Here is a 23,151-nt window from a genome sequence, read left to right as displayed (position 1 = left end):
CTATCGCTGGGATTTTTATCTCCATGGCGTTTAGCGTTGTTAATACAACGCTAACATGGCGATTATCGCCAGCGATAGCCGGCGATAGATTTTCTCACGCTAACAGCGGTCAGCAATAATTATCGCTGCCGCTTGTTAATATGCCCCTAACTATTTGAAGCATTACCACTTCACCCCCTGGCTTCAATTCTTTACATCATGAGATTCATCAAAATAAAAATAAAAAAAGTGACTGCAAATAACTGCTCTGATTTTAATGTATGTGAAGTCTTTCTCATATTTACTCCATAGAAGGAAGAAATTTGAAGCTAAACACTTCGGGGCCGATTCACAGAACTAACTTACGACAAAATCCTAAACTTACTACTTTACGTATTCACAGAAGTTAGGATTTTGTCTTAAGTTTGTTTTTAGACAGACTTAAGACAGACTTAAGACAAATTTAAGACAAAATCCTAATTTAAGACTGTCTTAAGTCTGTTTTAAGACAAACTTAAGACAAATGCCTAACTTCTGTGAATACCAAAAGTAGTAAGTTTAGGATTTTGTCTTAAGTTAGTTCTGTGAATCGGGCCCTTCTTTCACATCTACTCATAAATTATAAAGTATAAGGTGCACTCAGGTTGCTGCCCTGCAGATTTCCACTAATAAAGCTACACAAAGTGGACTGAAGTAGTTTGTCCTTATCCATGAAAACAGAACCGTTCTGTATCATTTTGGATAGGAAGACTATAGAATGAAGACCACTTCTAGACTCTCCCGATGCAGCAGGTATGATAGCTCTCTTTTCCAGCAATGCGCAAACTCCCGCCCAAAACGCCTATTTCTTCATGGCAGTTTTAGGAACGGGCAAAGGAATGAATCCGAAGACTGAATGCAAAGCATCGAAGTCCATCCAATAGCTTCTCCTGCTTATATTCAATAGCCATTGGTGTGAAATGTTCTTCTGCCAACTCTTGAAAAAGTTCAAGATCCTTCCTCCCACAGATTCTGATTTGAAAGGATGAGGGTTCCAGTCAGGACATGCTCTTCTTCAGCTGAATTTTCTTCCTGCACAAAGTATAACCGGCCGTCATGAGTCACGGTGGGCGTGTGCTGATGACTTTGGGAGCCGTCATGACCGCGCCCGCGATCGGAATGTTCAGCACTGCGGCGGAATTCGCGCCGCAGTGATGAGGCTAATTTCATGTCATTTTTTACAAGGGTTATTATAGTCCGGGTTCCAGGATTTATAAGAACGAGATGGTCCTCCTTTATAGGGCAAAGCGTGATCCTGTTCCTGGAGTTCTTCTTTATTATAGAGTCGGGCTGACCTCCAAACAACTTCCTGCTGTAAAAGACATTTTACATCCAATCCCTCACCCATAAATTTTTCTCTTATCTAGTTTGTAGTCCCTGAAGCTCCTGCTGATCTTAAAATGTCCAAGGAGACATCAGCCAAGTATTTTGCTTCTTGTTCCATTTGCCGCAGGAGATCAAAACAATTTCTGCGTTCTTGGATCACCGCTGCCAAAGACTCTAAATTCCTGACCAGGGGCTGAGACATATAAGCTGTGTAGCTACTGGCTTTTAAGGACTGTAGGAAATCAGTTTAATGGTAGAAGGGGGTGGGAACCCAACTCAAAATCCAACAATCTTTATCAGAGTGGACCACAAAGTCACTATATTAACCTGTGCTTAGCCCTCTGGTAGCTTGGCATAAAGCAGTCAGGCTTAACTGAGAGGCTAAGTGTAAAGTATGTATGCAACATACAAACAGTAATAAAGTGAAAACACAACACAACTAAAAAATCACCATTTGTGGTCATCTGGTCGTGTTAAAGCCGGGAAAGCCACCAGTTCAGGCCAAAAAGTGTGGAGCGCAGGCTGGATGCAGGGACCAGGTTAGTCCTACTGAAAAAACTATCTTCTCAAAGTCTGGCGCGAAGAGTACAGTTTGTGGTGGAGGAGGCCGAGAGGAGCAGGGAGAGCATTGTGGATGGCTGTCACTGTAGTGCGAAGAACAGGCTGGGCGGAGAGGGCTGTTATTGCATGCTGTTATTGCTGGAGCTTTGTGTTGCCAGTCAACGTGGGCTTTCTTTGCTGAAGCGCAAAGTGCAGATCTTGCATTACTGCTACCTGTCACAGGAGCACGAAGAGTCGGGTTCATCGAAGCTTCAAGTTGGTGTTCGTCGCGGGTGGCAGAGTCTTGACACGAACAGGTCCAGTTGCCAAGAGCCCAAAACTTCTGCATGTCTCCTTTCTTCACAGTAGGAGCTCCACTGATGCCAGCCAGGGGTCCAGAACCTGGGGAGGCACCTCTTGGCGATCAGGAGCTCATTCTAGCAGAGGCCAGCACGTCCAGTTGCAGCAGGTTAGCTGGGCAGTTGCATGGAGGTCTCTCGAGCTTGTTGTGCCCCTGTAGCTCAGAAGAGGAGGTCGGCCATATGACCCTTGGAATCACTCAAGTAGCCTAGGATGAATGGAGCAGTCCAATCTTCCTTCTCAGAGAGCAGGGCAGGCTTCTGGGGAACAAGGCAGGCTTCAAGCAGCAGGGCAGTCCTCTGTGAAACAAGGCAATCCTTCTGTAATGTGCGCATGTCCAGGTGAGTACTGAAGATGGGTACGGAGGGCCCACTATTTATACCTGGTGCCAACCTTTGAAGAGTGGGGATGTCTTGCGCACGCAACCTTGGATTCATCCTCGACTCATCACTCGCCATGACCAAGCAAGTCAAGGCTGTCTCATCCTCCTGCTTCAATACCCTCCGCATGCTCCGAAAGATCTACAGGTGGATTCCCACCGGAACAAGAAGAACGGTCACCCAAGCCCTCGTCAGCAGCAGACTGGACTACGGCAACGCCCTGTTAGCAGGAACCACGGCCGAACATCTGAAACGACTTCAGCGCATACAGAACGCCTCTACACGCCTGATCCTCGACATCCCTCGCCACAGCCACATCACACCCCATCTGAGAGACCTGCACTGCCTTCCCGTCAACAAGTGAATCACCTTCAAGCTCCTCACACACGCTCACAAAGCACTCCACAACACCGGACTGGCATACCACAACAGACGACTCACCTTCTACACCCAGAACCGCCAGCTCCGCTTTGCCGACCTCGCCCTCGCCACCGTCCCCCGCATCCGAAGAGCGACCACTGGCGGCAGATCGTTCTCCCACCTCGCCACCAAGACCTGGAACACCCTCCCCATCCTCCTATGGCAGACCCAGGACCTACTAACCTTCAGGAGGCTACTCAAGACCTGGCTATTCGAACAGTAGCTGCATTCCCCCCCAGCGCCTTGAGACCCTCACGGGTGAGTAGTGCGCTTTACAAATGTTCTGATTGATTGATTATGCTAACCCCCACATATAGTCTGGAAAGTTCTTCCCTTCTCCTGCCAGGCTCCAAGAAGTGTGGCAACAGAAGACTAGTGTCAGGTTCCTCTGTGTATGTGCTGGAGGCAAGCTACTTTTTTATTTTTTTCCACATTCTTCTACCGTTCTGTCGTCTGTACTGTCTTATTTACCTAAGCCAACACCTATCTTTTCTCCTGTCCTGTTCCTGTCCCATTCTTCTGTTATGTTTGCCTTCTCCATCTTCTCTTTCTCACCCATTTAATTTGTCTCTGCTTCTGCTTATTCCGTGCTTATGATTTTTAAATGTCCCCCAGTCTCCTGTCTCTTTTTAAGTCTGTCTTGACAGTGCAGCTGTCTTCAATATGTTTTGTTACCAATTCTCTAAAATATACATGGAGTGGGCTTTGGCTCCTCCCACAGATGTATTACTCTCTCACTCCATGCGATTGGCTAGTTTGTGTGTCATTCCGCACACACTGGAATGTGTGAGGCACTATTTTGCATCTGAAAAGTACACTCAATTATCACATTGTCTGTCACATTCAAGTCTTAACTCCAACATGCATTCCATGCTAATTGTATGCTAAGCGTAGGCAAAGCCAATACAACAAGCAATCTTTACATACTTTGCCATATTAGAGAAATAAAAGAACAGTTTAGAAATGTATACAAAATTAAATGTTGATTTACCAATTAGTGCACTGTGGCACCAAAATACAGTGCAGCCTATGAAACGAAGACTTCACAGTGCTAAAAGGTGAAACTATTGGCTTGGCAATGCTTGTTTTCTTTCTCTCCAGCTTCATATTGTCTATTCTTTATCCGTATCTATTTATAGCATTCCCTAAATCATTTCTTGTTTTTTTCTGTTGTTTTCTCACTTCAAATCTCTAGTATCCCTTGCAACTCTCTTCCTCTTCTCTCTTCACCTCCTGTGTTGTGGTTTGCTGTCCTCAAACTAACAGGCTCACCTCCTCCTGTGCCCCAGAATTCGAAAGCAGATATGATTGGAAGATATAACCACTAATGAACATGAAATAAATATGCTCTCATTGAGACTGACAGACTTAAAAGATGATCAGTGCTAGAGGTTAACAATGAACAGTGACATTTTATGGGACAGGTCTTGAGACTTCTGAAGGTCCGCAGGTCTTGGGTCTGCCGTAGGAGGATGGGGAGGGTGTTCCAGGACTTGGCGGCGAGGTGGGAGAACGATCTGCCGCCGGAGGTCCCTCTTCGGATGCGGGGGACGGTGGTGAGGGCGAGGTCGGCGGAGAGAAGCTGGCGGGCGTGGGTGTAGAAACTGAGTCATCTGTTGAGGTACGCTGGTCCGGTGATGTGGAGTGACTCATACGATGCAAAGCGACCAGTGAAGTTGCTGCACTGTGTTGTGTGAGAGGGAGGGGGCAGGACAGTGCCATACGTACTAAGATATGGCACTGTCCTGCTCTCTTCCCTAGTGCCACGTCCACTGGTGTCTGTGTCATGTCTAGCATAGGTTTGAACTCGAAGGATACAATTCCAGTACAACATACTATGCCTAGACAAACTTTAAAACTTTTCCCAGTTTGGTGTGTACAATACAGTGCAGCACACATGCAAAGTTGGAAAAACATTTCTCCCTTTTAACACCTCACTCAAAAAGACTTTGGGGCATATTAGCAAGGTCCTGCGAAAATTATCGCTCAGCGCTGTTAGCGCGAGGATAATTATTGCAGGCTAACGCTGGATTCTATCGCGGAGATAGCATGCTATCAGCAACACTTATCTCCCAAGCGATAGGAATCCACGCGTTAGCGTGAAAACAGTGTGATTATCGATAATCACACTGCGACCAGCGATACCTTACTGATAGGGCAGGGTGATCTTAGCCATGTACTACACCTCCTGTTGGATTACATGGCTAAGTCAGGTCACAAGCAGGCGTTAGGAAAGCAGCGTTAACTGTGGTTAGCGCTACTTTTCTCAACTGCTTGTTTGCGTGCAGCTTGATAATTGGAGAAATGTCGTTTAGCGACATTTCTCCAGTTATTTTGGCACGGAACGCCCACTTTGCATCTCATTAGAGATGCAAAGCTGGACGTTGCTGTAAGGCTCGCTAAATCAGCAAAACACGCGATAGCGTGTCTTTGCTGATAATGCGATAAAATGATCGCCGTTTTTCGGGCGAAAAAAGGCCACAAAAGCGGTGATAATTTTATTGTGCCTCCTTGGTAATATGCCCCTTTATATTTTATTGCAAAGCCCTGTCTACCAGTATTAGTAGGTTAGGTTTTGTGTCACAAACCACAGGTGGGTGCAGGGGAACACCCATGTACCAAACATGGAAGGGCCCCGTGACACAAATTAATGCCAAGACGTGCAAAGCACTGCTTTGATTTACTTCCAGGTATCTTTACATCAAAAACAAGTTTTGCACTTGGAAAGTAAATCCCAAATAAACAATTTGTGCTGGTTGGGTCAATATTGTGATGTAAACTCAGTGCAATATGTTAATAAAGCTGCCCTGTAGTCTTTTGCTGGCTGCTGCTTTGGTGATTCTAAGGACTGTTAAGATCTGCCAAATGTATAAACATTTACTCGAGAGGAATGAAAAAATGCAATCTGCCACTTTTAAAGGAAGACTTTGCTGACTTGTTAAATAAACAGAAATGCACTGATGTGTTTTGCCTGGAGCCTTTTATTCTGGCGAAAACATCAGGCTGCCTTAGAGACAAACACTGGAAAATAGTAGAATCCCTCTATTGAGAAGTGACTGTTTAACAACAGGTAAAGAAGAACACCTCTGCTCCAGTGCTTAATTTGTAAAATAAATAAGTGCTAGGGCTCTTATCAGGAGGCCAGTGCAGCTTGCACCATCCATTGCTCCTGCAAGCTCTGCCGGGGACAGGGCCAACACAACTACAAACTATCGCACTCCTACAAGTGTGACCGTTCGCACTATTCCAGGCTCCCAGAGCCATAAGAATGGCTTGGGTGGCAGGTAATAGTCATTTTTAATGTATATTGAATTAATAATTAACTGTTGTTGTGGTCATCTCTAAAGTAGTCAGACAGCGCCACCTTGTGACAGACTGTCACAAGCGCTGGTGTTGACAATTAAGTGCCGGTGCTGAGCACCGGAAACGACCGGCTCAAATTAAGCACTGCCGTGCTCCTTGTAAATAATCATGTTTCAGTAATCATACGCGCACAGACAGTGCAGCAAAGGGGGGTCATTCATGAAGGAGTTTAATTAAGAAATACTGTTGATCTCATGTACCATTTGCAATTACCGACAAAATGTATCCCTAAAAGAAACAATTATGAACAACGGATTTGATGCTCGGATCATGGACAGTCCATGAAAAGTCATGTGACAAATGAATACATAGGCTCTTTCTTATTTCCTATTTAGTATCACATCGGGTCTTAAAACAACAACAAATGGTCGGTATTTCTCTTTTGGAAAGGTGGCAACCCTTCCTAAAGGGCAATCAGGCAGTGCCTAATGAGCTGGTCTAAGAGGTCAGTATGTGGTCTGTTTTTAGGTTTCACCTACACAGAGCTTCTGCCGCTCTTGCAAAGTCTCTTGTAACAAAAAAAACTGCCCATTACTTACCTTAATATGCCATTGTTTGGCTCCCACGCCACTCTTGTTTCCTTTCTTCCTGTTGGTCAGCACCTACTCCTGACTCCAGCTTCCTCCTCTGCTTCACATCTTTTTCCTCGCTGTGGAGCTTGGACCAAGTACTGCTTCCGGTGAAGGAAGTGACTCGAATAGGGCCACCCGGGCCACTCGGGACCACCTCTCAGCCTTCCGCACAAACGAAGAGGCGGCCAGGCAGTAGAGAACACAAACCAAAGATATTTATTATAGGTACGCTCGGAGTGGAGTCCAGTCTGACCAGCCTCCTTAGATTGCTGTAGAGGGACTGACATCTGTCAGCATGGCAAAGCATGAAGTACATTTCCAATACCCACAAAGACCTCCCCAAACCGGATTTTTCCAGTTGGACACTGATGAACAAAAGAGTTACAGAAGCATGAGTTACTACCCTGAGACCGGGCACACATTATCTTACATTCAAGGCTACTCTGCCTGCCCTCACCACTCTGAGCAGTGAGAGCGAGCCTATCTAGTCAGAGAAGTATGCAAATATAAAACATTCTATTCATTAGCACAGCAAACACAGCCTTGAAGAAATACACATACAGAGGACTGTTGGGAGCTGCGTTTCGGTGAGGCAGACACAGAGCATGAGACAGGAATTAGTTTCGATCATTGTTCAAAATGGCGGCCAAAATACAAAATGGGTCAGCGAATGCTAACTTAAGCCATACAGTACATAGAGTACTCAGCAAAGGCAATTTTCCAATCCAACATCCGGTGACCATTATCCTTCCACTGGCTGCGCCCTTGTAACATACTTTAATTATTTGTATTTATTTTTTTACTTTCCAGCGTTTGTATTCTGTTTGCTGCTTGTCTGTCCCTACCACCACCTCACTTCTGTCGCTGCATGTCCCTTCCCCACGCACCCCTTCCCCATTCGTATTTGGCGTCTCCCTACCACCACCTTGCTCCCGTCACTGTATGCCCCTTCCCCACCACGTTGTTAGTCGTAGCTTGTTTTATATAGCGTGAAGTCGACTAGTAGGACTTAGAGTGCTTGACATGAGCGCCAGTCACATTACACAAGGACACATTCATTTTTACAGGCATCGTACCGACCGATAATAGGGTTTTCTGATGTAGGTGGCAAATTTACCGATTCGGTATTTACCGAATCATCATTTACCGATTCGGTATTTACCAAATCGGTAAATGACGTAGTAGGATGCACTTTGAACAGTGCTTCTGTGCCTTAAGGATTCGTTATTTACCACCAACTATTAGTTGGTGGTAAATAAGGAATACCTCTGTAAATGCAAATGTGTACATTTACACCAGTGCCATGTGGCAGACACACATGCCCTTAGGGCATGTATGTATGCCACATGTGCACACAAGCACTATTCAGGGGTGCAACAGGGTGTCAAAGTGACACCCTGCCACGCTTGACTCTTTCCCTATTTTACAGAATCGGTATTTACCAATTCGGTAATTGACATTCTTTCCTATGGGCCTCCAGGCCCATAGGAATCAATGGCAATTACCGATTCGGTAAATACCGATTCGGTAAATACCGAATCTTAACGATTCGGTATTTTTTACCGATTTTTTACCCACATAGCATTTACCGATTCTAAAATACCGAATCGGTAAAATTCGGTATTTTAGAATTGGTAAATACTATTTACCTACATCTAGCCCTAAGTGATTTGCCCAGAATCACAGGATGTTGAATCAGCGCCAAAACTCAAACCTGGGTCCCCAGCTCCAAAGTAAGCAGCTCTGGCCATAATGCCACATCCACTCCATACTCAGTGTTCCAGCAAGATACACTTTGTCACCCTGGTAACTGCAGTGGCCATTTGTTCATGAATATAAATAGCATATTAAGTATAGGGCAAATAAATGTTTTAACTTGTCTGTACGTGCATAAGCTTGAAGTAAAAAAAAAAGCACTATGATGCAGTCTGGCAACATCATATAGCTTTTTTTTAACTTTAAGCTGAGCATCACAGCAACTTGCACAGCTGTGCAACATTTGAAAAAAAACATTGACAAAGGCAATAGATCTTGCAAAGGCGAAACTTATTGGATTTGCCAATGCTTGTTTCCCCCTGTTTGTGGGCCAGTTTTATAGTCTGCTAGGCCGGTTTTTACTGTTGATTTCCCTGATATCGAAACAAGTATTGCTGGCTGCACGCTCAAATCCACGCAGTCTTCTATATCTTACAAAACATTTATATAGCGAGTCGTACAAGTTCATAACTGCCCCTATTTGTACACGTGGGCCACTTTTCTAGCTTTCTAATTCACTAATTGGGACCACTTTTATTTTGGTGCCCGGGGCCTGTTTTTTGACTAAGTGGGACTCTGTGGCCATCCAGCTCATGGGTCTCACAGAGGGTCCAAGGGGCATATTACCAAGCAATAGCGATAATTATAGCTATTGCTTGGTTAGAGACAAAAATTTACCGCTGAGCTGCGGCGATTTTTATCGCAGATAAACCTTGGTATTACCAAGGTTTATCGCAAATGCGATAAAAACGGCCGCAATGCATGAATATCTCTGAAAAGTCAGGGATATTCAGGCATTACCGAGCTAATGCTCTTAGCCATGTTATCCACCTCCAATTGGATAACATGGCTAAGAACTGCTCAGGGCCGGTGTTAGCTTTTGGAGATATTCGCGCTTAGCGTGAATATCTCCAAAAGTTGGTAATAGGAGATAGCGATGTTAGCGACTGTTTCCAGTCGCTAACATCTTGGCACGCCCACTTTGCATGTCATTAGTGATAAATATCACTGACATGCAAAGTGGGGCCCAAGATGGTCGCTATCTCCTACTAGCTGTCGCTAACTGGTGTTAGCGACAGCTAGGTAATAGGGAGATCATTTTATCTCCGCTTTCTTGGCTTTTAAAGCCAAAAAAGCGGAGATAAACCCCCTTGATAATATGCCCCCAAGTCTTCCTATCTAGCGGGGAGTCTTGGCCTAACAGAGTGACCCCCCCTCTTTCAGGGTCATGTAAGGCAGGGCAAAGGTCACACCACTGCCAGATGGGCAGTGCTTGGCTCCACTCTCCTCATGAGACCAGCTCTCTTTGACTCTTAACTCCTCTCATGTTCTACCAAAAAATACATGTACATGTGGTCAGAAGCGCCAACATGGAGGAGTCCAAAGGGCCACTGCATAATGGCCTCGCAGACATGAAGGGGACGAATGCAGTGGCTGAGTGAAAGCTGCTGCAATCTTTCACCGCAACTTACTTGCTGCAGACTTGTGTCTCTGTTCTCTGTGCTGGCAGATGCAAAAAGAACAATTGATGGACAGAATGCAGAACAATGTCATACATTCACCCCAGTACAGAAATCTGGACCTAAAACCATCGTTTTTTTGCTCACCATGCCATTCCAGTTTGGACCCAGCCATATGCAAATCAGTCCTGACCCTTCGCCCAATGAGAACAGTCCAGCCCGAACTGCCAGATCAGGTCCTCCCTGGACTGGAAACAAACATCCTAGGACCGGTTACGGGCTTTCACCCCTCATCAGCCAGGCTAGCTTGACTCCAGTGGCATGGAGAGCATGGGACCCACGTCTGGGCATACCCGTCCCACTCGGAGTGACAAATACAAAAAGAACAATGATGGACAGAATGCAGAACAATGTCATACATTCATCCCAGTACAGACATCTGGGCGTAGTCCATCGTCCTGACAGAGTCAGCCCTTGGGCGGAGAGCCCTGTTATTAATGCCCCGGCCCTAATTCCTGCTATCAGACCAAAGGTCACGACCTTTCACACTGTTCATCCTGGACAGCGAGGTGTCCCTGCAGTATCAAGTGCAGAGCCAAGGAGAGGACTGCACAGCAGAAGAAGATGAAGGAAACCCTTTCATCTCAAGATCATTCCATATTTCCAGGACTCTGCTTTCTCAAAGAACCTCTCCACAGGGACGGCTCCTCCATTATGGCGGAGGAGCGTCGCCTCACCTGCTGCGAGTGCAGCAGGCACACACATTAATAAAAATGGTAGTAAATACCATTTCATTAATATGTCCAAGGCTCAGCGTGATGGCAGTTGGCGGGGCTGATCAGTGCGCTTGCACTAGAAATGCAGCCCCTTGCCAGTGCGCCTGTCAGATTGGCCGGCTGCCTGCAGCCGACCATTCTCACATGCGTACTTCAAAATCTGCAATTCCAGGGCTGAGAACCAGCTGAGGGAATGCATCCGCAGTCCCCCAGCCTCAAAAGGAGCACTGGGTTAGCCTGCTCCAGCCAATCTCAGCACCAGGATTGGCTGGTTTCCTTTTCTAGGGCGGAATTCCTTCCCTTTACGCCTGAGCCGAGGAGAGCGCCGGGAGGAAGGAGACCGCATCCAGAGCCTGCGGCAGTGAGGACACAGAAAAGAGCGTCGGGCCGCAGGTAAGTTCTTTGTATTTTATTTTTCATTTGCCCCTCCCCAACGTCCCCCTTGCTCCGCCACTCTGCCCCTACACCAGCCGCTACTGCCTCTACAGAAGTTAGTTAGAGTGGCATTATCCCCGCTAAAGTCTAGCAGATGCGGCTTCCTGCGGATTCAGCTTGACATTTAGGGGCATATTTATCAAATATTCATGCAACGCGTGAAATGGAGAGAGCAGGAGTGCGCTGTGTTCAACATTATAGGGCACATTCCTGCTCTCTGCCTGCACTGGCGCACAAACGACTGTCTTGCGACAGTGAGGCACCCTTGTGTCATGTAGCAAGCGTGCCTGCATTGTAGGCAGGATTGGATACCTTCCTACACAAAAACATAGCTCTGCTGCTTTTGATTCTTTCTATGCGTGCCTAGAAATTGGAAAAAACGAGGAGAAATAAGCATATATCTCTACGTTACGCTTCTTCAATTGTTGCGTTAAAAGGAGAAGTGCCACCAGGGGCGTAGCATGGTCCGTAAGATTGGAGCTGGTGTACGCTTCAGATTACCTAACAATCACACTGGCATATCTTGTTAAAATACATTATGAGAAGCACAGCATGAGGGGGTTTAACCTGTTGCGTGTGCTCGTCAGCCAACGGCCGTCGCGAGCAGTACCTTGGTAGTGCTGCGCACGTCCGCTGGTGGACGTAGCCTTGCCCACTGAATATAACTCCTGCACCGTGGCGGAATTTGCACCGTGGTTAAGGAGTTAAGAAGCAGTAGAAAGAGAGAGGAGTGCTCATGTTTAGGAGTACCTAGAACACAATTGTTTTCATACTAACCAAGTTTTAAGGAAGATACGAGAGGGTGTTTGTGTGTGCTTTTGTCTGTGCGTGTATGTAAACATCCAGGGTGAAATCCGACAGACACATCACCAAATCCGACTGAAGTTTTCATCGAGATTGGTCTACAATGTAATGCCTGTCCAGAGAAACCACCGGGACTAGGTAAAGTATTTTGCTAATTTTGAGCATTTGGGGGCAGATTTACTACTTCTGGAGCGCATCTCCGCTAATCGGCAGGGATGCGCCAGAAGAGCTGCGATGCATCTGCCCACCCGTGCACCACCACTGATGCGCCGCATTTACAATGGCGCACGGATGGACAGATGCATGTCGCATCCCCCGTTGGAAAGGCGGCGCATTGCTGGAGTTGACGAAGCATGGCTTTAAAAGTGTCCGAGAGAAATCTTTTAGGAGGCGTTCCTGCGCCGGAACGCCTACATGTGGCGCAGGGCTTTACAACATGACGCATCATCACAAAAGTGATGCATCGGCGAAGTAAAAGAGGCGCAAGGGGCTTGCAAATCTGCCCCTAGATTTTTTATCAAATCTCTGCTGCACTTACTATTTTAGGACCCGGTAGACTAGATGTGTGGCTGCTTTGGGAGAGAAGAGGGGCAAGGTGGGGTTGGGGTGTGAATTCCCCGATATAAATGCATCCTTGGCTTGGTAGTTGGGTCTGAGGGCCATGACTCGGAGCTGCTATGTCTTTGTTGGTTCTTCTTATCATCAGAATTTATATAGCGACCGGTTTACCAAAAAAGTAATGAATCTACACCCACAGAAGTACTCTTCGAATGGATGCAAATTTACTACATTTGGGAAATCGCAAACATTGGTAGTAGTAGGCGTGGAAAGCCGCCCCTTTCTCAGGTTCCAATTAAGCTGCAGTCAATGAAACAAACAAAAAGAGTTGGTCCGAATGCTTGCAGAGTCTAATCTCTGGCAATTGCTCTGGGTAGCGTTCCAACCCATCATCTTTTGTCCACTCAAGACAGAGGGCCTGATTTAGGTTTTGTTAGAAGAGTAATTGGCTGACAGGCTGGCGGAGGACTTTGCATCCTTCACTTTGCCTTGATTCCATCTGCAAAATTTAGAGATGTCCACCGGCCCCGTGGATATCTTTCTACATTGGCAGGAACCCCCATCATGGCCATTGTAAGAAAAGTATGACGGATGGCTCCATCAAACATGATGCCTGGCCATTAACCCCTTCGCCGCGGTGCGAATTTTGCAGCGGTGTGGGGGGGGCTAGGGGGTGGGCGTGGCGCTGCAGTGCCCATGACGGCTCCCGGCCGTCATAAATCACGGTGGGCGGGAGCCGTCCGAGCTCCACCCACTGATTAATTCTCCCGCGCAGGCGGGGAATTAACAGCGTGTGGGAGGAGCGGCAACGTTCGGATGGCTCCCGGCCGTCATGAGCACACACCTACCATGACTCATGATGACCGGGAGCCGTTATGAGCACCGAAGGAGTTAAACTTCTCCAAAGTTTTTTATTTGTCAAAAACAAACTCCCTAATGCATGATTCCAATAAAAATATGTCTTTTATTGCATTTTTTGGCTTGTGTCAAGCTTAAACTCGATACAGTAGGGCTGAGTGGGTTATGGTGCCAAGCCAATGACCATGGCTGAAGGCTCTGTTTATTATGAAATGTTAAGATAAAGGCACTAGGCCTGATGCATTTAAGATGAAAAGCATATGTTAAAGTCAACTGGCATTGAAGTGAGGCTTGTTATTGCTCTATATTAAAAACGACTTATCGGTATTTTGTGACACGTAATCTCACAAATTACCATAGTAGGCAATGGTTTTCGAGTTCACTTCCCTGTGTGACAAACCGTGGCTATAGAAGGTTTGCTCTGTAGGAATCTTTATTGGGAGACATTGTATTTTATTTAGCCAACTGTAATTTTGTTCACCAGTCTAATGTTATGACTCTGTTTGATGGTTGCCTTGTGGAAAAGCTTACACTCAAACCCGTAGTCCTGATTTGGCTATGGCGACAAGTTATAGGCCTGTTTGGTGCACGAGGAAAATGTATGTCTGATGCCACAGATCTGGGTTGTTTATTGTGGGTGAACAACCTTTACAACACAACTTTTACCACGCAGTGCCTTTACAACGCAACTTTTACAACGCAAACCATTACAACGCATTGCGCTGGGGGGTGCTCTAGGATAGGGAATATGTTTAATGTACTATCCAACACCTTCCCTGCTATCCACGGGGACTGGAGTTGGAATAGTAAATTAAACAATTCACTATCCAGCGCCTAAAAGCACTATGCGTAGTAATGGTATGCGTTGTAAAAACCGCGTTGTAAAAGCATGCGATGTAAAAGCATGCGTTGTAATGTCATACATCCTTTATTGTGAAGCATTATGACAAATTCAATTGCCCGCGTATGTTAATTGTGAAAAGCAGTTGTAGAAGCCAGTAAGCCTTTACCAGTTAGTTGTTATCACATTGTGTCACAGGCCATAGTCAAGTATTTTATTACACATTATTTTGCAGACTACCAGAGCAGACAGGGGTTTGGTGTTGGCCACGCACTCTGACAAACACTCTGGGCTTATACTGTGATGATTCTTTTTAGGCCCTGTTGAGAGGGGTTGCATGTTGCATTGTGAGATGTATTTTTATACATATTTGTAATTTTATAACTGTATGCATGATGATTGCTACTTTTTGTGCACGTTAATCCCTTGCATGCTCATGATGGAACCATTCCGTCACGAGCCACGGTGGGGTTGTGCTGGTGACGGAATGGTTCCGTCACGGCCCAGCCGCCGCGCCTGCGCGGCGCTGATTTTGCGCCTGCACGGTGCGTTCTATTGAGCGGGCGGGGCTGTGACGGAACCATTCCGTCACAAGCACAGCGCCACCGCGGCTTGTGACGGAGTGGTTCCGTCACGAGCATGGTGGCGCCGCGCGGCCCCCCTCCCCCCTAGCGCCGCGGCAGAATTACCGCCGCGGCCAAGGGGTTAATAGGCCACAGTCGGGTATGGGCGAAAGGCTTCATCAGTTTGCTGGGAAGAGTCTTGGCAGGCTTTATTGGTTCGATATGTTTATTGTGAAACGTTATGACAAAGTCAGTAGGCATGTGGGAGTGTGAGAGGCATGTGTTAAGGTCCATGGGGGTTTAAGGATGGATAGTTATCACACTGTGCTAAAGCCCGTAGGCATGTATTTTGTTACATGGAATTTCACGTCTTACCGTCCTTTGCGGGTTTGCTGTTGATGACTCACCAGAACAGATCATGAGGATAACAGATATGCACTACAATAATCCTTGTTAGGTGCTCTTAGGAGCAGTAGTATTTTGCTATGCCAGCTGTTACTTTGTTTACATTTGTGTTTTTATGGCTGGATGCCATATGGTTTACGCTCAGCACAGTAGGCTTGAGTTGGTTATGGTGACAACACAATGATAAAGGCAATAGGCCTGATTGTTTATTATGACAAGTTATGATAAAGGTAGTCGGTCTGGCATAATGATATGTCAAATGTCATTTAAGGGTAGATTGTTATTTTTCTGTATTAAAGCCTACAGATAGGTTTGTGTTGCATGGAATCTCACACATTACCGTAGTAGGTAAGGGCCTCGTTTATGAGGATTTGCGTAGGGTAGCACTGCAGGCCTTGCTGCTGCACTGCCCTATGGCAAAAGAAAAGGGCGGAATGCGCCGTATCTATGAGATATGGCGCATTACTGTCCATTTCCCCTGCGCCGGCACACAATCGGCTGCTGTAAGTCAACGCAGGCACCTTTGCACCATGTTGCAAGGTTTCCTGCGTTGAGTGGATGATTGTTTTTGTGCAGGAAGCGAAACCACCCTGCACAAAAACAATCACAAGAGACCTTTTCCTTTTTAGGTTTCGCCTGGTGTCCGCTGCGCAGCAGCGTTCGCGCAGGCGAAATCTTATGTTTTTACCAGTATGGGGCTTTGTCCCGCCTGCTCTTCCATTGGCTAGCTCTATAAATGGAGGCTAGCCATTGGAAGAGAGATCTGTCCGTCATTGCCGGAGCAGATTTGTGGGCGTTCCCGCGATTTTTACTCATCCCACCCCTTTTCGTACGTTATGCGGCGGTGGGCAGGTGTTTTTTTTTTTTTACGCCATGTTTTTGTTGTTATTTTCGTCCTGCCTTTTGCAGGAGTGGGCTGCACAATTTATGTTGGTTTTAAGGAGTGGGCTGCGCGATTTATATTGGTTTTAAACGGAGACGAAGGAGCCGAGGTTTTGTTGTGTTGAAGAGGGGACACGGGACAGCTGCTCTCTGCCTTCAGCCGGTGCCGGTGGTGGAGGGGAAACAAGCGACGAAAACCAGTTGGACTTGCTGTATTCTTCCCCGTCCCTAAGCAGCTTCAGTTTACAGTCAGTCCACCTTGTTTTTTCTTGCCTTCTGCCTTTTGATTGTGCCCGTTCCCGCCCCCTCCCGCTGTCCGTGTGCCCGTTCCCGCCCCCCCTCCCGCTGTCCGTGTGCCCGTTCCCGCCCCACCACCGCCCCGCTGTCCGTGTGCCCGTTCCCGCCCACCTCCCGCTGTCTGTGTCTCCGGCCCCACTTGTAAATCACTTGAGTTTGTCTGCTTTAAGTTAAAATGTATAAAGGCATAATTAGACTTATTTCCTTTGTCATTTCCTTTTTTATTTGTTTATTTTAAATGTGTGGTTCGTAAATTTCATAGACCAGTGTGTGCGGGTTCCTTGCTGTTGGACAAGTCCACCCGCCGCCCTTCCCACACAAGCGCCTTCAAATTAATTCGGGGTGTAACCCCATCAGGCGGACACACTGGCGAACCGTTCCGCCTTCAGCCTTGCAGACATGTCGGATATTGTTCGCCGCCTAAATGAGTGTTGCCATGGACTCGGCCGTGCTGCTTATTAACCCAGACGGTGCCCTTTGGCTCCGGGGCCCAGCTGACGTCAGCCGATGTGCCTGGCATGGGTTGTTGGTGCTGCCTGCTGAATCAGCGCTTTTCTTTCCCAGAAGAATAGAAAGCAGGTGCTCTGTCTCACTCTGAGTCCGGACTGCTCTGTGTTTGTGACACCGCAGGCGAGGAACCAGGCTCGGCCGCTGCCAGACTCGGCCAGGATTCTATTCTGGCCAGTGAAGCCCGCAGTCCTGCTAATTCCTTGTCTAATGAGTAATAACTGCTCCTTGGATGTGCCTGGACTGTGGATGGGGTAATTATGAGGCAATCGAGTAGGAAGGCTCAGGAAGGGCAGGCTGAAATGGGATATCTTGATTTTATTTTAGCTCGCAGTCATCAAATGATGCGCCGAATTTCATTTTTTTTGTCACTGTATTTTTATGTCTCACTCAGCACCAGAGTGGCCATAAATTTTCAGTAGGTAGTTGGCTTGCAGCCTCAACCAATGATCTGCCTGTTTCCTTTAAAATTTGCAGTTTTCTTCATACTGCGAGGTTACCCCTCCCATCGAAAATATATAAAATCCATCTTTCCAATCTCTAAGCATGAAACGGGGAAGACCCACTGTTGGATGAGATTTCAGACACAAGCAGTCCATATGTTAACTTATGACGTGCAGACGGTGTACTAAGACACAGTGATACAGAACCAATAGTGAGGTTCCGTGAATTCTGAACCCGTGTTTTAAATGTCATGGTTCCGTTACGATTTTGGTAACAAGGAACCGTAACTAATGAGTTTGGCAAGTACGAGTGTTTTCGCCATGTTACACACAAGGATTCACAGTGTATTTGAAGATTCCGTTCCGAACCATAATTTTCATTCTGTGTAAGGCAGCCATTTTGTGGTTGCCCTCATATAGGCCGATGACTGCGGCTGACTGGGTCTTTAAGACGTGTGTCCTTTAGCTGGGGTTTGTGCTGACTTCTACATGACCCGAAGTGAACTGACCTCGTTGCCTGAAGCCGACCTTGCTGAGCCAGTTCTTGCCCGCTAGCTGATCAAAACTAAAATCAGAGCGCAGGACATCGTAAAGTTTTACTACACACAAATATGCCTTATCCTACGCTTACCTGTTTCTGTTTCTTTCTTTATGGTCTATTTATGATATGGGTTGTGGCCTCTTTTATTATGGGTTCGTTCGGCCTGTCTAGAGAAGAATGTTGGGTATGTCCGATGATTGATCATGGGCCGGACAACTGAAAAGTGGGTTTTACCGTCATGCGATACTTTTTGGTGTGGATACATGTGATTGGACAGTTCATAAATATTAGGTGTTTGTCTGGAATGTGATTTTTGGCATAAAAAGGGATGACTTGCTTTGTAAAGGTGAGCAGTCTCCTGAGAACTCATACCGTGATGATTTCTAGGACTTCTGTTACTGGCTGCAGTCAATAAATTCGATCTTTGACGTCACCACGAAGAGTCCCGTGTCTCTGTATTCTAAGACAGGAGAACCCGAAGACTTTGGGCGTGCCCCTGGCACCGCCGGGTTCTAAAATACCCGGTTCTTCAGTTGGCGCCCAACGCGGGGCGACATCAAGCGGTACCGGTCCAAGCCTGAAGATCGTGAGGAGCTTCGTGAGGAAATTCCGGAAGAACGGCCCCCACTCCATCGACCCCGGTATGTCGAACGTGGACTGAAGGTCTTTGCTGCGAGGTTTCCCGCTTTCTAGACGGCTACGAAGGACCGCTGCCCTGACTGCCGCCCTGTCTTGGACCCCCCTTTGTGCAGCTTTGTAAGGCGAGACGATAGACGGGTCTTCTGGTGACGTGACTGATACCTTAGTTAAGTATACGTGGGTCGCTCTCAGTCCTTTGTTTTGGGTTTCTTTGGGTCTTTGATTTGGGTATTGCAATTTCCAAAGCCGAGGGACTCGTATATTTACGAGACTATCGTTGCAGATAATCCCTTGAAGTTTGAAGCTAGATTAGTGAGCAAAGATGCCTAGTCTTAGCAAAATTAGGAGAATATTCTGTTGTGGTTGTAACAGGGATTCCCGATTGGAGGATTCATGTCCGATTCCTCCAGTTGGAACATTGACTTATGAACTCTATTCTAAACATGGCGTGGGTCCCATTACGTTCAATGAAGTATGGGTCCGTTATACTAGGAAAGATGGGGTTTTACGATGGCCCCAATATGGTAGTTTTGAGACTGAGATTTTAGATAATTTAGAAACGAAATTGTTTAGAAAGAAAGCCCGGCCGGCGATGTTTGACTCCTTTTGCCTTTGGCGTAAAGAAGCCAGACAACGAGAAATCAAACAAGCAAAAAAAGATAAGAGAGAAAAGGGGTTGTCGATAATGCAAGCTGCCAAGCAGTTTAAAGAAGACGAAGAAGATAAAGCAATTGAGGTATCAGATAGGCAACATAATATGGCTATTGATAAATGTTATCCAGCATTGCCACCTCTTCTTGAGAAGGCGACAAAGGACCCTGAAAAGGACCCTTTAATGTCGCATCTATTGAGATTACCACCCTCTTATGCACAGAACGCTACAGCACCTCCTCCACCTCCAGTTGTTCCACCTCCTGGTCCTGCTCACCCACCGGCTCCCCTTCAGCTGGTCCTTCCTCCTACGGCCCGACTCCTCTTGGGCCGCAAACTTTGCTATCAGTTTTGTCTGGACCTTCCTTTCCTTACTCTCCTTTATCTTTGACTTCTGCTACTTTGCCTCAAAATACTTTGTCTCCTGTCCTTATGACGGCTTCTCCTTCTGCTCGACAACGGATGGCCGAAACTGTTACTGGTCTTTTGTCTCCTTTCTTTGGGTCGTCGAGTATGACCCCCGTTTCTGCGCGTAAACAATTGCGTAGTCAGTTACCTAGTCCCGAAGAGCGGACAGTGTTGGATCTCCTGGTTCGCAGGTGGATTTCGAATGTTTCAAGGTATAATTTAGAGTCAGTTATGGATGTCTTCCTGCAGTGGAAAGCACCCAAGAAGAGATATGTGTTTGATGTAATGTGTACTTTCCTCCGTGAGGAATGGGCAGATAATGATTTGGGTTCAGTCCCGGTAGAGTTGCTAAATGTCCAGTCTGAGTTTGCGAAAGGGACGATAGTGGGTCCCGGAATTGAGGATGCGGTTGCGATGGTGCTTGCGTTTAGGAGCGATTTCCCTTCTCAGCGACTGTTTGAGCCTGATTCCGCAGTTAGGAGAAAGGTATGACAATATCCAATGAGAGAGGTTCCCCCAGTTTGGATAGAAGGGGACGCAAACGCTAATCCACCTGTTCTGCCTCATTTTCAGAGAGTATGGGTACATGTGCCATGGAAGAGAGTAGAAGTTTTGGCCCTTAAACAGTCTTTACCTGATCCCCGTAAGAATCTAGCTGGCTATTACAAAGAATTGTCCCAGACAGTTGACGCATGCATCATGAATTTAGCCAACATAGATATGCTGTTGGGTAATGTAGTACCTCAACCTCTATGGGCAAAGATTCGTCATGAGGATCATGCGATTGAATTAGGTGACTCATGGGCCAATATTGCTGCTGCGGACGCTAGACAAGTTGGTGGTTCTAAGCCTGAGCCTCTAGTGGCAGATCTACCTGGCAGAATTATAGATCTTATGAAAACAATGATGCAAGCGTTACGAGTAAATTGGGACAAGTTAACAGCATGCAAGCAGAAGAAGGACGAAAGTGTATCTGATTTCTTCACTAGGTTTGAAGAGACATTTATAGATCATAGTGGTCAGGATATGAGTACGGAAGGTGGACAAAGATTGTTCGTAGATAAGTTTGTCTTTAACTTACTTCCTGAACTGTGTAATAAGTTGAAAGATTCTGAGAGTTCTTGAGCTGTTTCCTCGTCGGCCCAGATATTGGCGACTGCACAGTACTACGAGAATAGGGATAAGGACGAGAAAGAAAGAGTAGAGAAAAAGACAAAAGACTTTAAGACAAAGGTTCTTTTGCAGCAGGCGTATCCGCCTCGCTCAAATCAACAAGAGTTACAGCAACGCCCACAGTTTCAGCAACCTCCATCGTTTCAGAGACCGCAACAGAAAGCTGGGTATTTTCCTCCAAGACCACCTTTGGGCTTGAATCAGTGTGCGTATTGTAGGGAGGAAGGTCTTATTAAAAAAATGAGTGTCCTGTTTTACGACAGCGCGCGAGTGGTATACCGGCCCGAGAGGTCATGGTGGTTTTCAGCAAGTGTCTAGGGGTAGAGTATGTGGCGCGTTTCCTCAGAACGAACGTTCCTTTCCCCCACAAAATTCTTTGAATTGTTTTGATCAACAGAAAATTGCGTCTGGCCAGTCGACTCAGTACTATGCTGATGACTATTATGTTGAGAGTGAGAATGCTGACTATAATGATTGCTAGGACAGCCATGGACCAAGAGAGGGAGTAGTGTCGGTTCCAGTAGATCAGAGTGGGCCTTATGTTGCAGTAGTTACATCAGGTGTGGTAGCGCCTTTTCTTTTGGATACCGGTGCAGCTGAGGTACTGGGTTTTTAACAACCGGTACAGAACCGGTAACCCAGCGGTGCCAGGGGATCAACACACCAGAGACCTCGGGTTCTCCTGAGTCAGACCTACAGAAACTTCAGAGTCTTCCAGGTGAAGTCAAAGATTAGTTTATTGGCTGCAACCAAGGTGACAGGGTCCTAGAAGTACGATACAAGTATATTCAGGAGACTGCACACTTTCACAAAGTCAGGCTTCTCTTCTTATATCCAATATTCAGCCTTGAGCAAAACATTCCTTGGATTCGTGGTATTTCATTTATGGTTACTGATTACAAAAGAAAAGTAGAGTCATGATGACATGTACATATTTCACGTCGTGCTGCCCATAACAAATCATCCGGCAAGGCCCAACATTTCATCAGATATCGCTGGACCCCTAATAAAAGTGGTCACCTCCCCATCATAAAGCAAGTGAGGAAAAGGAGTGGAGAAAGATGTGAGCGAGATATGGCAGGTGTGCGTGCTGAAAAGGTTTTATGGCTGGTTGAGCCTAGATGCTATCTTGCTCGGCCACTGCGAGGGAACTGACCTAACGAGCTCGGCCTGGGGCAATGGTTCTAACTTGTACTGGGGTCAGGGAGAAGTCGATCAAGGAGTATGTGTCCTTGTGGAATCAAATTCAACTGGATTAAGGCCTATGTAAAGGGCAACATGCAGCTAAGGGTTCAGAAGGTGAATGACGATTTCGAGGTGAAATCGTCACTCGAATATGCCGAAAATACATGTACTTGATGTACTCGTCATTCTCGGTCTTTTGATACCAAATTCGTCCTATTTCGACGAAGTTTTTATTCTCGAGTCCGGTACTATAATATGAATCCAGATTTTTCAGAACCACAGACCCTGCTTTTGCCCTTACATAGGCAATTAATCTATCCTCATGTTAATCTGAGTCCAGATCTATATTCCTAAAGTCATTGAGATGTTGCTGCAACATCATTCTAGTGCTGAGCTCATGTCTTGACACAGGCTTCCTTACGCATGATGTAGCAAAAAGGCCACATATTGCAGGAGCACACTGTATGCATAGACAAAACAGGAAAAGAATGGCTAAGACCATCCCAATGACCATCAGAATTCTCCATCCCCAGGCAGATATCAGTCCCCAGAACCATCCCATTAATGACCAATCTCCTTTATCCACATGAATAGATTCGGAAATCTTATGTAGTTTGGAGATGGCCCCGTACACTGTTGGAGCATTATCTGGAATAAAAATGCAACAACTGGACTGGATCAATTTGCATACTCCACCTCGGTCCGCCAGTATCACATCCAAAGCGACCCGGTTCTGAAGGGTCATCAGTCGATCCGACTGGAGCTCAGCAGTCAGGTTACTAAGGGCACCAGCAGTTTCAATCACGGTGGATTCAACTACCCTTGTCAATTGCCTTATGTTTCTGCTGTTAATCATGGCTCCCCAGAACGGCAGAAAACCCATTGCAAAGTCACCAAATTCTTGACCTGCAGTGTCTTCTTTACTAAAAACACCTCTAACTACCCTTGTCCGATGGTAATCAGCCGCTGCTGTGTAGGTGGGAGGTAACAG

This window comes from Lissotriton helveticus, chromosome 11, assembly GCF_964261635.1.
Source record: "Lissotriton helveticus chromosome 11, aLisHel1.1, whole genome shotgun sequence".
Classification (NCBI taxonomy): domain Eukaryota; kingdom Metazoa; phylum Chordata; class Amphibia; order Caudata; family Salamandridae; genus Lissotriton; species Lissotriton helveticus.
Note: the sequence above shows the minus strand (reverse complement) of the source record.